Here is a 14,437-nt window from a genome sequence, read left to right as displayed (position 1 = left end):
ATATTGTAAATCATTTTATGTTTTCAAATTGGTCACAAGAAGGTTATCAATATCAAAATAGAAATTAATCCAACTTCAGCATCTTTAACTCTTACCTTGTCATCCATTTACTCTTAAGGAGAAAATTGTCCATCCCACTCACTAAAGCTTATGATTACTCAGAGTGTAATTCTAAAAATATTTGATATAAAAGATAAGAGGTCTTATTACAAGCCTGCTTACCATGATCATAGGGAAATAGTTTAACCGACATTACCAAAACTGCATACCAAAACAGGGTAATGGCTTAGAATTATAAGACAAGGGGTCTCATCATGAGCCAGCTTGTTCGGTTAAATTACTACCAGTGAATGGCATTGTCACTAAGCTGGTCACCAATCCAGGACAATGGTTTTTTATCTTACAAAATAACAGAAAAGTGGAAAAGAAATGCAAAATATGAAAAGCATGTTTTGAATTCATTCTGTTAATCATACTCTGAAATGAGCAGGACAATGGACAATAGCATGGTTAAAAAGGTATCCCTGTCGAAACTATGAACGTTTGCTGGCAGCAGAGGCTCTACCTATGACAAAGGAGTCAGTTCTAAAAGCTAATTTGGAAAGGTTTTTTGTTTTATCACTATCAACCAATAAAGGCCAATTTAAAACTTAGAATGTATCTAATTTTAAAACAAGAGAGGAAATTAGCAAAGATAGTTTCATTTTATTTGGAATGCATATATACCTAGTTATATTAGAATTTTCCCCTTTGATGAGAACTCTATTTTGAAAAAGTTTAAGTATTTCCATACTTTTCAGAGATAACTGTTTCTTCCAGCGAATCACCAATTGTTGTGCTCTACAACAACCCCCCATTTCATATCATTTTTATTCACAAAAACTATAATATGAAATGGGTCCCTTTTTATTTTAATTGGTATCAACTTTGTATTATTCAAAAAGGTCCGAAAACAAAAAGAAAACATTACAAAACCTTTTGGACAAACCAATTATTTGGTCTTATAATATAAATTATTAATCTTTTATCATTGCGATAAAGCGATTGCAAGATCGCATATCACAATGACAAAGAAGGCATAACTTAAAGGCCCATTGGTTTTCTCTGATGCGATAACATGCAATAGGCTATCGGATATTGGCAATAATAAGTTCCCATAACAAAAGTGCCTTCCATTCTGATGCGATGCAATCAAGTGCCTTTCGCTCTGATTGCAATGCGATCAAGTCCCTTTCACCCTGATGCAATGTGATATCACTATCGGCGATCGGGGATATACCATGCATGCCTTCTAAAGTGCCCCAGTTAATACTCCCAAGGCAATGCGATGCGATATCGCTATCGGCGATCGGGGATTCCAAAAGGTGTCAATATAAAGATTTAAGTTTTCCCCCGACGCCCGATTGCGATAAAGCCAAAAGCGCAAACTTCAAAAAACCGTTAAAGCAGGGATATTACGATTAATTCGTATTTAAGGCCTTATCTTTCAAACAGTGATTCACCTGCGCTCAATCGCCAAAACATCCAAGGCACGCTTAAACAAATCATTCGGCCGATAAATGATATGATGGGCATTTAAAGGATTGGCAGGTTTTAACGGCCATTTAATGAAATAGTAAGCTTAAAAAATCTTCTCATAGATTGTATCTGCGGCCACTTTAAGTTAATCCTTCATCGTGCATTGATCAATATATCTCACTCGTATTTCGTTTTCGCTACCAATTCTCTGTGTTACGCTTATTTTCACTTCTGTGCAGAATTCTTCTGAAGTAATAGATTCAAAAAGAATGGGGAAGAAGTCTAAGAAAACTGCAATCGCTTCCGCTTCACCAGCCACAGGACAAGCCGTCGCTGATCCAGGAACTAAAAAGAAAGGATTGATATCTGATACTACATGTTCACGACTCAACAAGACTACTTGGCAAAGTACCTATAATTTGATCGAAGCCGAAGAACCAAAGGTGACAGCAGTACAAGCCACAGCGGATACCAATCGAAAATCTGATGGTACTTTAAAAGACTTGGTCGACTCTTTCCTTCATCGGATAGCGGCTCCAGAACAGATTCTCCCATATACGGATGTAGTGAGGTGGGCAATTGAGGAAATCCCCATCACAGACAGGACCTTCTGCACTAGAGATGGGAGAATCTTCGGTTCACTCAAGGCTAATGATTTGAGGCAAATGTATCATTTGCCTGAGCCAGAGAAGAAGTACAACAAGGCATTTCTGGAGAAATTCTGAAGTGAGAACGAAACTGAATCCAAACCCATTCGGGATTGGAGGCAAAATCCGGTGAAACACAAGCATGAAACTTCCGGTAAGTACTCTATTGATTCCCTATGTTCTCCATATTGTTATGCTGGGATAATGATGTGTAGATTGTGGGGGTTGCACGATTCCGCTAATTTCACTATAGAAATGGTTCCCTTGATGGAAGCGGCGTGTAATAGTGAGATAATGGATTGGGCAACCATACTGTCAGATAAGCTAGCAACAGCAGTTCTTAATTTTAGAACTAAAACCTCCATCACCGAAAGGCTTATTCCCCCATTCTACTACAGTGCTTATATACTAGATACCCTGTGTTTTAATTCTGAGTTTCCTGTACTCGGCTGGAGGTGGACTGCACAAGACCCCACGCCTATTCACATATACCATCAGAAATTGTGGAAGACTTCCTATAAGCACCATTTATACCAAGTCTGCAATGGCTTCATGTTACCCATTCATTACTCTATTTTTAATAAACCTGCTCCCAAAATTCCTTACCAAGCAAGGATTGATTTGACATCAATAGGAAGATGGTTCGGAGAGGAGAAATTTACTTATATAAGAATTTTCGGCAGCCAAACCGAACCTCATGTCCGTCCTTTGTCCATACTTGATAAACTGCTGGCAAGAGAGATAGCCTATCAGATTATTGCCGATGGAGTTACACAAACTCTGAAGAAAAATAAGAAGCAGGTCTGGCCCTCTTTTCCTCTAAGATGTGGTGTCTACACTTTGCATGATTTCAAACATGCAGAAAAAGAATCTACAAAGATGAAGTCATTAACTCTAGCGACTCTCCCTAACAGGCGATTTGATCCCAACAAAGTCGCCTATAACGCACTCGAACAGGCCAAATTGACAAAGTTTGATCATAAAGAGGATAAGTTTGATGACATGTTCTCCTCAGCTGAATCAATGTATCAAGTTAGATCGTTGGCCATAATGGAATACAAGGATGAAGGGTTAGTTGAATTCAACAGACTTAGAGAACAGAGGTTGCAAACTCTGCCTCTAGATCTGTTAGTGACAACCCCAGCAACAGGACCAAGCGAGCCTGAACAGTGACATACTAAGGAACCTCCGGTTACAAAAAAAGAACAGGAGAAAGTGCAAGAGGAAACCTAGACTAATGAGCAGGAACAGAGCAACATAGAAGTAAATGTAGATACTCAAATTGATCCCAAATTTCTCCAGGAATGGTAGCAATTTGATTCAATTATCAGTAATCTTAAATGCTCAAAGGACACCGAAACTTCAAAAGTGGCAGATACACAGGAGACCACTTCAAAACAAGTTCCAAGTGGAACCAGCGGCCTACCTAGTTCAAAGGAAGTAGAAATAATCCCAAAGGATCCCTCTGATCAAATTATTTTGCAGATAGAAGAAATTCCTCCCTTGGATGTCTTCTATAGCCCAAGACACAAAGCTGTGGTAAAACGACAGAGGAAGAGGAGAAGGACTGATCAACCTTCCCTATTCCCAGAACAAACGGTCACGGGCAATGTGGTTTGGAAGGAGGAATTTGACCCCTCTGATGACCTAACAAAACTATCGCAATATGCTAGAGCCTATTCGGCAGCAACAATAGACAAGGCATCAGAGGTGAGTCTTTTATTAAAAACAAAAGACCAGGAGATCTTTTTATTGCAAGCACAGCTAACAGAAGCACAACAGAAAGTGGAGCAGGCAGAACGGTAATTGTTAACACAACAGCAAATAAATAATCAATTAACTCAACAATTGCGGGAAGAGAAACAGAGGATTGATCACAGCGCAGTCCAGAAACAGAAAGAGTTGTCTAAGGCATTGGCACAACTGAGGGCAGCTAATGAACAAATGCTGAAGTCAAAAGATGAGCAAATTGCTCAACTATCAGCCCAGCTAGAGAAGACAAAGAATCTTCCACAGATAGCCGAACTCAAATCAGAAGCATTACAGATAAATAAGGCATTAATAACACAGATCAAGCTTTTATGTCAACAAATCGCCCAGGTGGAACCATTATGCGATTTGACGACATCAATAAGTAAACAATCAGAAAAAGCTAGAACAGACTTGGATCAAGCTGATGAAACATTAACTGAGTTTCTTGAGTGGCAAGATACCGATCAGGGACAGGCGGCAAATTTACCAAAGATTTTAGAATCACATAAGGAAATATTATTTACAGAATGGCAGTCCCAGTTAATGAAAGCAGAGAGGGCAATTTCAAGATGCAAATCAACCACAAGTAATTTGGTTGAATTGGTTAATAATACTCTCTACTTGTCTAACATGATTTCCCAATGCACTCCAGGTAAATTGACAGCGGCGAAAACATTGGAGCAGTCATGTTATCCAGATCTAGAGAAAAATGGGAGATTAATCGCTGGAATTAACAGTTTAACATGGGACGCCTATTGGTTATTCTTGGTAAAACCACACAGTCAAAGAGCCGCCCTCAAATGCCTTACAGATGCAATCAGGTATATTATTCCCGATATTCAGGATGCCACCTATGCCGCCCAGCTCAACTCTTGCCTCAACAAAGCGCCCGAAGTGGAGCCAATGCTTGCGATATGTCATTCTTCGGCAACTTCGTTGCCCAACCATCTCCTTTCTCAGTAAACCATTCTACATCTCAGATTAAAAATTATTCAAAAACAGATAGGTCAAGATGTTTTAATGATACTGAGGAAACTGTAAATAAAATTGTTAATACTTCTTTATTTTGGTCATTATATTTCGATGGGTCCAAGTCTAGTGAGGGCTCAGGAGCAGGATGTATTTTGATTAGCCCGCAAGGAGAAAAAACAATGTTGTCCTGTAGGTTAGAGTTTGAATGCACGAATAATACAGCAGAATACGAAGCCTTAGTCCAAGGACTATATAAAGCTATTAGCCTCAAGGTCCAATATTTGAAAGTGTTTAGAGCTTCTGAAATTATTATCAAACAGATAAGGAATACAATTCATTGTCTTTCCACCCATCTCAAACATTATCAATCGCTAGTACAGGAACTCACCTCCCACTTTTCGGCATTCAATATTTCTTCCATTCCCAGGTCTCAAAATTCGGCAGCCGACCTGCTAGCCAATGTTGCTTCCAAGCTCCTACCCTCCGAAGACTACAACCCAGATAGATTTTCAGTAGAATTACTTTTTAGGCCATCAATTCCTGACAATGTCACTAATTGGAGAGTATTCAACCACGATGAAGTCATTTTACAGTTTTTAATTTCCGAAAAGTCCTATGATGATCAAATCATTGAGGAAAACGAGCATGACCTTCGAATGAGAGGTAAACCCGAGGAGAATTCAATCCCTAATCCTGTGGTGAAGCTTGAGGATCTTTATGATATTAAAGACAGGTTTAAACCTGTGACCAATACAAAGCTCCAAAGTTCTACCTTAAGGTTTGAATTGATAAACCTTGGCACTGAGCAAACTCCTCAAAACATTAATTTAGGATTAGGACTTTCCGTGGAAGAGAAGGAAGAATTCATTAGACTGTTACAAAAAAATAAACAAGTTTTTGCTTGGAAATATGACGATTTAAAGACATATGATACATCCATTATCCAGCATACCATTCCAATGCTTCCCAAACAGAAACCAACTCAGCAGAAGTTGAGAAAAATACATCCGAACTTAGAGAGTCAAATAAAATCTGAACTTAATAAACTCTTGAAAGCTAAGATTATTTTTCCCATTCGGCACTCAAACTGGGTCTCCAATATGGTGCTAGTCAGAAAGAAAAATGGCGACATTAGGATTTGTATAGATTTCAGAAATTTGAACAAGGCGAGCTTAAAAGATAATTTCCCATTACCTACTATGGAGCAGATACTCCAATCTGTAGCAGGCTCTGAGTTAATGTCCTTTCTAGACGGTTTTTCAGGATATAACCAAGTTTTGGTCCATCCTGATGACCAACTCAAAACCACATTCAGAACAAAATGGGGAACATATGCGTATCAGAAAATGCCTTTCGGACTTATTAATGCAGGAGCCACATTCCAAAGAGCGATGGATATAGCTTTTAAAGGATTGATTAACAAAACAGTAGTCGTCTACTTAGATGATATTACTGTATTTTCAAAAGAGAAGTCCAATCATTTGCATGATTTAAATCAAATTTTTCAATGCTGCAAAAGGTATGGTATTTCACTTAATCCTAAAAAATCTTTCTTCGCTCTTGACCAAGGAAAGCTCTTAGGCTTTATTGTTTCTAAATATGGCATTTATATTGATCCCGATAGGATCAAAGAAATCTCTGAAATCCCTTTCCCTCATAATAAAAAATCCATGCAGTCATTTTTAGGCCAAATCAATTTTGTCAAAAGATTTGTTCCAGACTTTTCTCAAATCATTTTGCCACTTCAAACTATGATTAAGAAAAATTCAGTCTTTAAGTGGGGATCAGCAGAAAAGGAAGCGTTTGATTTAATCAAACAATCAATAATTAATGCCCTCGCCTTAAATACCCCTAATTTTTCTAATCATTTCACATTGTATACTATCTCATCCGATTTGTCTTATGCAGCAGTACTCACACAGATTAAAGACCACAATTCGGAAGCACCCATTTCATTCTATAGTTCAAATCTTCAGGGTGCTGAATTGAATTACTCCGAAGTAGAAAAACAAGCCTTTGTTGTATATAAAGCTGTCAAACATTACATACCCTTCCTTTTAAAAGCCCATACAAAAGTTATAGTTCCTTTCCCTGCAGTAAGGCAACTATTAATCCAAAGAGAACTAGGTGAAAAAAGGGCATACTGGGTTACATAACTTCAAGAATATGATTTAGAAATTAAACCAGCAAAGATTGTTAGAGGCCAAGGTTTTTGCAGGTTATTAGCAGGAACATCCAACATTCCAGAATCAGGTGATACAGATCAAACCGAAGAAATCAACCAGATAAGTATTACTGATTCTGAATCACAATATGCTGACTTAATCTTTTATTTGAAAAATGGATATGCACCTCCTAACCTATCTTACAAAAACAAAAGGGCCATTAGATTAAAAGCAAAAAATTTCACAATTATTGATGATGTGCTTTTTAGGCAAAATTATGATTCAAACTTATTAAGATGCCTAGAAAAACCTGAAGCACAAAAGGTCTTGCAGGAATTACATGATGGACCAGCAGGAGGACATTTTGGAGCTGATACAACAGCCCATAAAATCATTCATGCTGGATATTACTGGCCCACTCTGTTTAGAGATGCTCATGAATATGTAAGGAAATGCCGAAATTGTCAAACTTCTAGTGGAAGACAAAGAAAACCAGCTTTCCCTTTGCAACCAGTCAACATTGAGCAACCATTTGAGCAATGGGGATTAGATATCATTGGGGAAATTACTCCACATTCTTCCAAACAGCATAATTATATCCTTACCACTACCGATTATTTTACTAAATGGGTTGAAGCAATTCCTTTGAAGACAACAAATTCTGAGGCAATCATTGAATTCATAGATCAATTCATCATTACTAGGTTTGGTGTCCCAAATGCTCTTGTTTTTGATAATGCATCTTATTTCTCAGGCAATGCTATGTTTGATTTCGCTATTAAAAGAGGATTTAAATTAAAATATTCTGCTAATTACTATCCCCAGGGTAATGGTTTAGCAGAATCTACAAATAAAAATCTGATTAAAATTATTAAGCGAACCATCAAATAGAATCATAAAAAATGGCACAAATCCCTAATATTTGCACTATGGGCTGATGGGATAACGCAAAAGGCTTCCATAGGTTCTTCTCCGTTCAACCTTGTGTATGGAAAAGAAGCAGTGCTACCAACAAATCTTGTTCTTCCTTCTCTAGCCCTAGTTCAGTTTATTGAGGAAAGCCCTTCTTCTTCTATTCAACTTAGACATGACCAAATTTTAAAATTAGAAGAGGAAAGAGAAAAAGCCAAGGTTATTCATGCAAAACATCAGCAAATCATCAAGTCATCCTTTGACTCAGTCTCATCCGGTTCAAAACAATTTCAAGTCAGTGATTTAGTTCTGAAATGGGATGAAGCCCATGAGGACAAGGGAAAACACACCAAGTTCCAGAAGATGTGGCTTGGGCCATTTCAGATCTGTGAGAAGATAGGCCATTCAACCTTCATATTACAAGATTTATCAGGTTTGAGAGATTCTCTCCCTGTTAATGGCCTTATCTTAATGAAATTCTTCAATTGAGAAGGCAACCCCTTCTCCCCTTTTTTAGAATTTTGTAGTTTGTAGGATCATTAGAAAATAAAGTTGTGAGATATCTTCCATTGACCTTTGCTGTACTTGAAAGTTGCTCAAAACAAGTAGGGTTGATATTTACTTTTAAAATAATAGAAGTCTTAAACAAGAGGGATAATTTCTGGGAAATTAGGTGTAATTGCATTCTGAAACTATACTTCAATTTTTGTGAACGCTTCTCAAAGTTTAGAAATATTGTAAATCATTTTATGTTTTCAAATTGGTCACAAGAAGGTTATCAATATCAAAATAGAAATTAATCCAACTTCAGCATCTTTAACTCTTACCTTGTCATCCATTTACTCTTAAGGAGAAAATTGTCCATCCCACTCACTAAAGCTTATGATTACTCAGAGTGTAATTCTAAAAATATTTGATATAAAAGATAAGAGGTCTTATTACAAGCCTGCTTACCATGATCATAGGGAAATAGTTTAACCGACATTACCAATACTGCATACCAAAACAGGGTAATGGCTTAGAATTATAAGACAAGGGGTCTCATCACGAGCCAGCTTGTTCGGTTAAATTACTACCAGTGAATGGCATTGTCACTAAGCTGGTCACCAATCCAAGACAATGGCTTTTTATCTTACAAAATAACAGAAAAGTGGAAAAGAAATGCAAAATATGAAAAGCATGTTTTGAATTCATTCTGTTAATCATACTCTGAAATGAGCAGGACAATGGACAATAGCATGGTTAAAAAGGTATCCCTGTCGAAACTATGAACGTTTGCTGGAAGCAGAGGCTCTACCTATGACAAAGGAGTCAATTCTAAAAGCTAATTTGGAAAGGTTTTCTGTTTTATCACTATCAACCAATAAAGGCCAATTTAAAACTTAGAATGTATCTAATTTTAAAACAAGAGAGGAAATTAGCAAAGATAGTTTCATTTTATTTGGAATGCATATATACCTAGTTATATTAGAATTTTCCCCTTTGATGAGAACTCTATTTTGAAAAAGTTTAAGTATTTCCATACTTTTCAGAGATAACTGTTTCTTCCAGCGAATCGCCAATTGTTGTGCTCTACAACAACCCCCCATTTCATATCATTTTTATTCACAAAAACTATAATATGAAATGGGTCCCTTTTTATTTTAATTGGTATCAACTTTGTATTATTCAAAAAGGTCCGAAAACAAAAAGAAAACATTACAAAACCTTTTGGACAAACCAATTATTTGGTCTTATAATATAAATGATTAATCTTTTATCATTGCGATAAAGCGATCGCAAGATCGCATATCGCAATGACAAAGGAGGCATAACTTAAAGGCCCATTGGTTTTCTCCGACGCGATAACATGCAATAGGCTATCAGATATCGGCAATAATAAGTTCCCATAACAAAAGTGCCTTCCGCTCCGATGCGATGCGATCAAGTGCCTTTCGCTCTGATTGCAATGCGATCAAGTCCCTTTCGCCCCGATGCAATGCGATATCGCTATCGGCGATCGGGGATATACCATGCATGCGTTCTAAAGTGCCCCAGTTAATACTCCCAAGGCAATGCGATGCGATATCGCTATCGGCGATCGGGGATTCCAAAAGTTGTCAATATAAAGATTTAAGTTTTCCCCCGACGCCCGATTGCGATAAAGCCAAAAGCGCAAACTTCAAAAAACCGTTAAAGCAGGGATATTACGATTAATTCGTATTTAAGGCCTTATCTTTCAAACAGTGATTCACCTGCGCTCAATCGCCAAAACATCCAAGGCATGCTTAAACAAATCATTCGGCCGATAAACGATATGATGGGCATTTAAATGATTGGCAGGTTTTAACGGCCATTTAATGAAATAGTAAGCTTAAAAAATCTTCTCATAGATTGTATCCGCGGCCACTTTAAGTTAATCCTTCATCGTGCATTGATCAATATATCTCACTCGTATTTCGTTTTCGCTACCAATTCTCTTTGTTACGCTTATTTTCACTTCTGTGCAGAATTCTTCTGAAGTAATAGATTCAAAAAGAATGGGGAAGAAGTCTAAGAAAACTGCAATCGCTTCCGCTTCACCAGCCATAGGACAAGCCGTCGCTGATCCAGGAACTAAAAAGAAAGGATTGATATCTGATACTACATGTTCAGGACTCAGCAAGACTACTTGGCAAAGTACCTATAATTTGATCGAAGCCGAAGAACCAAAGGTGACAGCAGTACAAGCCACAGCGGATACCAATCGAAAATGTGATGGTACTTTAAAAGACTTGGTCGACTCTTTCCTTCATCGGATAGCGGCTCCGGAACAGATTCTCCCATATACAGATGTAGTGAGGTGGGCAATTGAGGAAATCCCCATCACAGACAGGACCTTCTGCACCAGAGATGGGAGAATCTTCGGTTCATTCAAGGCTAATGATTTGAGGCAAATGTATCATTTGCCTGAGCCAGAGAAGAAGTACAACAAGGCATTTCTGGAGAAATTCTGAAGTGAGAACAGAACTGAATCCGAACCCATTCGGGATTGGAGGCAAAATCCAGCGAAACACATGCATGAAACTTCCGGTAAGTACTCTATTGATTCCCTATGTTCTCCATATTGTTATGCTGGGATAATGATGTGTAGATTGTGGGGGTTGCACGATTCCGCTAATTTCACTATAGAAATGGTTCCCTTGATGGAAGCGGTGTGTAATAGTGAGATAATGGATTGGGCAACCATACTGTCAGATAAGCTAGCAACAGCAGTTCTTAATTTTAGAACTAAAACCTCCATCACCGAAAGGCTTATTCCCCCATTCTACTACAGTGCTTATATACTAGATACCCTGTGTTTTAATTCTGAGTTTCCTATACTTGGCTAGAGGTGGACTGCACAAGACCCCATGCCTATTCACATATACCATCAGAAATTGTGGAAGACATCCTATAAGCACCATTTATACCAAGTCTGCAACGGCTTCATGTTACCCATTCATTACTCTATTTTTAATAAACCTGCTCCCAAAATTTCTTACCAAGCAGGGATTGATTTGACATCAATAGGAAGATGGTTCGGAGAGGAGAAATTTACTTATATAAGAATTTTCGGCAGCCAAGCCGAACCTCATGTCCTTCCTTTGTCCATACTTGATAAACTTGTTGGAAATAATACTGAGAGGGGGGGGTGAATCAGTATTATCAGATCAGATAAAACTTTTCAATTTCATACTCAGAAACATATACGCGACTTCATATAAGTGAACCCGCGTGTACACGCGACTGTGTCTAATGCAACTAGCGTATACCCAGAGATCTTATAATTCAGTTAGCTTAATCTTCAGTAAATGCATCAGAACATTATTAAGCAATTTAACAGTAAACAGGCGCAGTATAACAGAACAGAACATCACACAAGAGCCACACACATGAACACCATGATATAAGGTGGAAACCCAATGTGGGTGAAAACCACCTGCTGCAATTCGTCTCTTTCTTCTTTAATGAGAAACTTCTTTTACAATGTACTGGTGCAGTCCTTTACCAGTACGCAGGCTACAACCTGCAGAGGGCTACAACCCTCTCTCGTTTTCCAACTACTTCTGGAAGGGAGTTACAACCCCCTCAGCTCTTGTACTAGCTGATCCATTTACTAGTACGTAGGTGCTGACCCTACAACCTTCAGGGACCACGTTTCATCAATTTTCAGACTGGATCCAAGAGTACAAAGCAAACATTACCGCAATACAATCATCAACTTATACTTGCATCATAATTCATTAAACAACCCAATACCGAATCACTGAAACCTTGTCATCAAGAACACAGAACCCAAACCAGAATCCAGAACTCTGCAACAACCACCAGAATCAGCAGCAACCTGAAATATTAACCCTTATCATGCATACGCTACTTCACTGTACCAAAACTGCGTGTATACGCGCTTTCTCCAAAGGCAACCCGCGTGCAGATCTAGAAATGATTACTTCTGCCTTCGCTGTCAGATCCGACCCTTACCAAGCGTCCCGAACAGATAACCAGCAATACCAGATCCTCTCACTGCGTCAGACACTCACAATCCATACTTCTTTGCCTAGTGATCTTCTCCTTATATAGCCTTAGGCCTTGTTCAATACCAAGAGCCAAAACCATAGAAACACAATACCATCAACCTCGAAACTAGGGATCAACACGTCCGTCGAGACATTATGGTCCAAAACCATAGGCACAACTTCCAAGGTCTAACTACCACGGACCAAAGGTACTTTTCACATGTACGCGCTTTTACTGAAGCCAACCTGCGTGTACACGCGGATTCTCCTTGCTGAACCTGCGTATATCTCTTTCTTGTCCTGCTGTACTGAGATCTGTCCTCTGATCAAGTTGCCATCACCTGTACCAACCTCTGAGCACCTGTACCAACCTCTGAGTGAGTTGCCATCAAGGACAACACTTGAAACATAATGCCAACAATCTCCCCCTTTGGACTTGATGGCAACCACCACACCAAGTCACTCTCCCCCTTTGACATCAAGGGCAAAGGGCGTACCAAGATATGCTCTTCTTTGGTATACCTTCTACTGTCCATACTGCTGTCCATACTCCCCCTGAGTACATGCTGAAGTTTCTGATTTGGCTCCCCCTTTGTATATGCCAAAGTGTACCAATCTATCCACGCTCCCCTTGAGCAGATGCAAGTTCTAAGACCAGCCATTCAGATCTGTATCATAAGCATCAGCCTGCAATACCATTCCTTTGATCAAACAACAAGATGTATCATCAACTTCTAACCATAGTGCCAACAATGAATTATTTGAAGAATATTCTCCCCCTGAGTGTGAGCCAACCATGTCTGAACCATTTCCTGAGTCTGTTCTGCTCCCCCTGAGCCTGAGCCAACCATGACTGAACCTGGGTCTGTTCTGCTGCCCTTTCTCCATATACGCGACTTTGCAGCCTATAACTCGCGTATATACGCGACTTGTCTTCATTATATCAGCGTATGCAGGATGGAATACTGAATTTCATCACTTTCAGATTCCCCTGTGTCTGTTATGTCAGCTGACTGAGTTATCCCACACCTTTCTGTTTCTGTCTTCTTCAATTCCTGCAACTGTGATGATGTATGGTCCCCTTGTCTTGAATTTTGAAATCTGCTCCTGCATTCCCTTGCTTTATGCCCATAGTTGTTGCATGTATAACACCTTATATTTTTCATGTTCCTTCTATCACAATCAATTGCTTTGTGTCCATATGCATTGCAGGCAAAGCAATACCCTCTGAAATACCTTGGATGCGATGATCTTTCTTGAACCATTCGACTTCTACATCTGGCTGCAACGTGTCCAAGATTATGACATACATAACATTCAAAATTATCCAGTGGAGGAAATAATTGTGTATCACGTCCATAGTTAGGAGTAAAGGATCTTCCTTGAGGAATTTCTTTCCTTGGTTGTTCCTTGAGCATTTCAGATTTCTCATTAGAGTTTCTTGCCTCACCTTGTGAACTAGATTCACCTTCAACATATTCATGAAAACCAAGACCAGTCTTGATAGCAGGAGATCTTTGACTATTAAGAATATCATCCAAGACTTTAGAACTATCTTGAAATCGTAAGAGCTTATCCTTTTCTTCTAGTTTACCTTTCAAGATATTTACCTCAACTTGATGTTTTTCTTCCTTTTTCAGATACTGCTTCCTTAGGTCTTCTTCAACTTTTCTCCCTTCTTCCACTTGTCGCTTTAGTTTGATCACTTCATGTTCTTGATCTTCAAGATCTTCTTTTAGAGAGAGGATCTTTGATTCAAGTCTCTGAATAGTTGTGCTCTGATCTTTTGCTATATCCTGCAATTTCTCCCTTACCCTGGTTTCTGTCTCCAATTGTTCTTTTAATTTGGCAACTTCTTCAGTTTCTGCATTCTTCTCTTCATGTGCCATGAGACTTTTAATATCCTCGCTATTATTGGATGAAGAATTCTTCTTCTTATGTGCCATGAGACTTC

Source organism: Pinus tabuliformis, chromosome 3_2 (genome assembly GCF_031772625.1).
Source record: "Pinus tabuliformis cultivar Carrire ecotype Pingquan chromosome 3_2, CPIR1, whole genome shotgun sequence".
Lineage (NCBI taxonomy): Eukaryota > Viridiplantae > Streptophyta > Pinopsida > Pinales > Pinaceae > Pinus > Pinus tabuliformis.
This window is presented reverse-complemented; position numbering follows the sequence as displayed.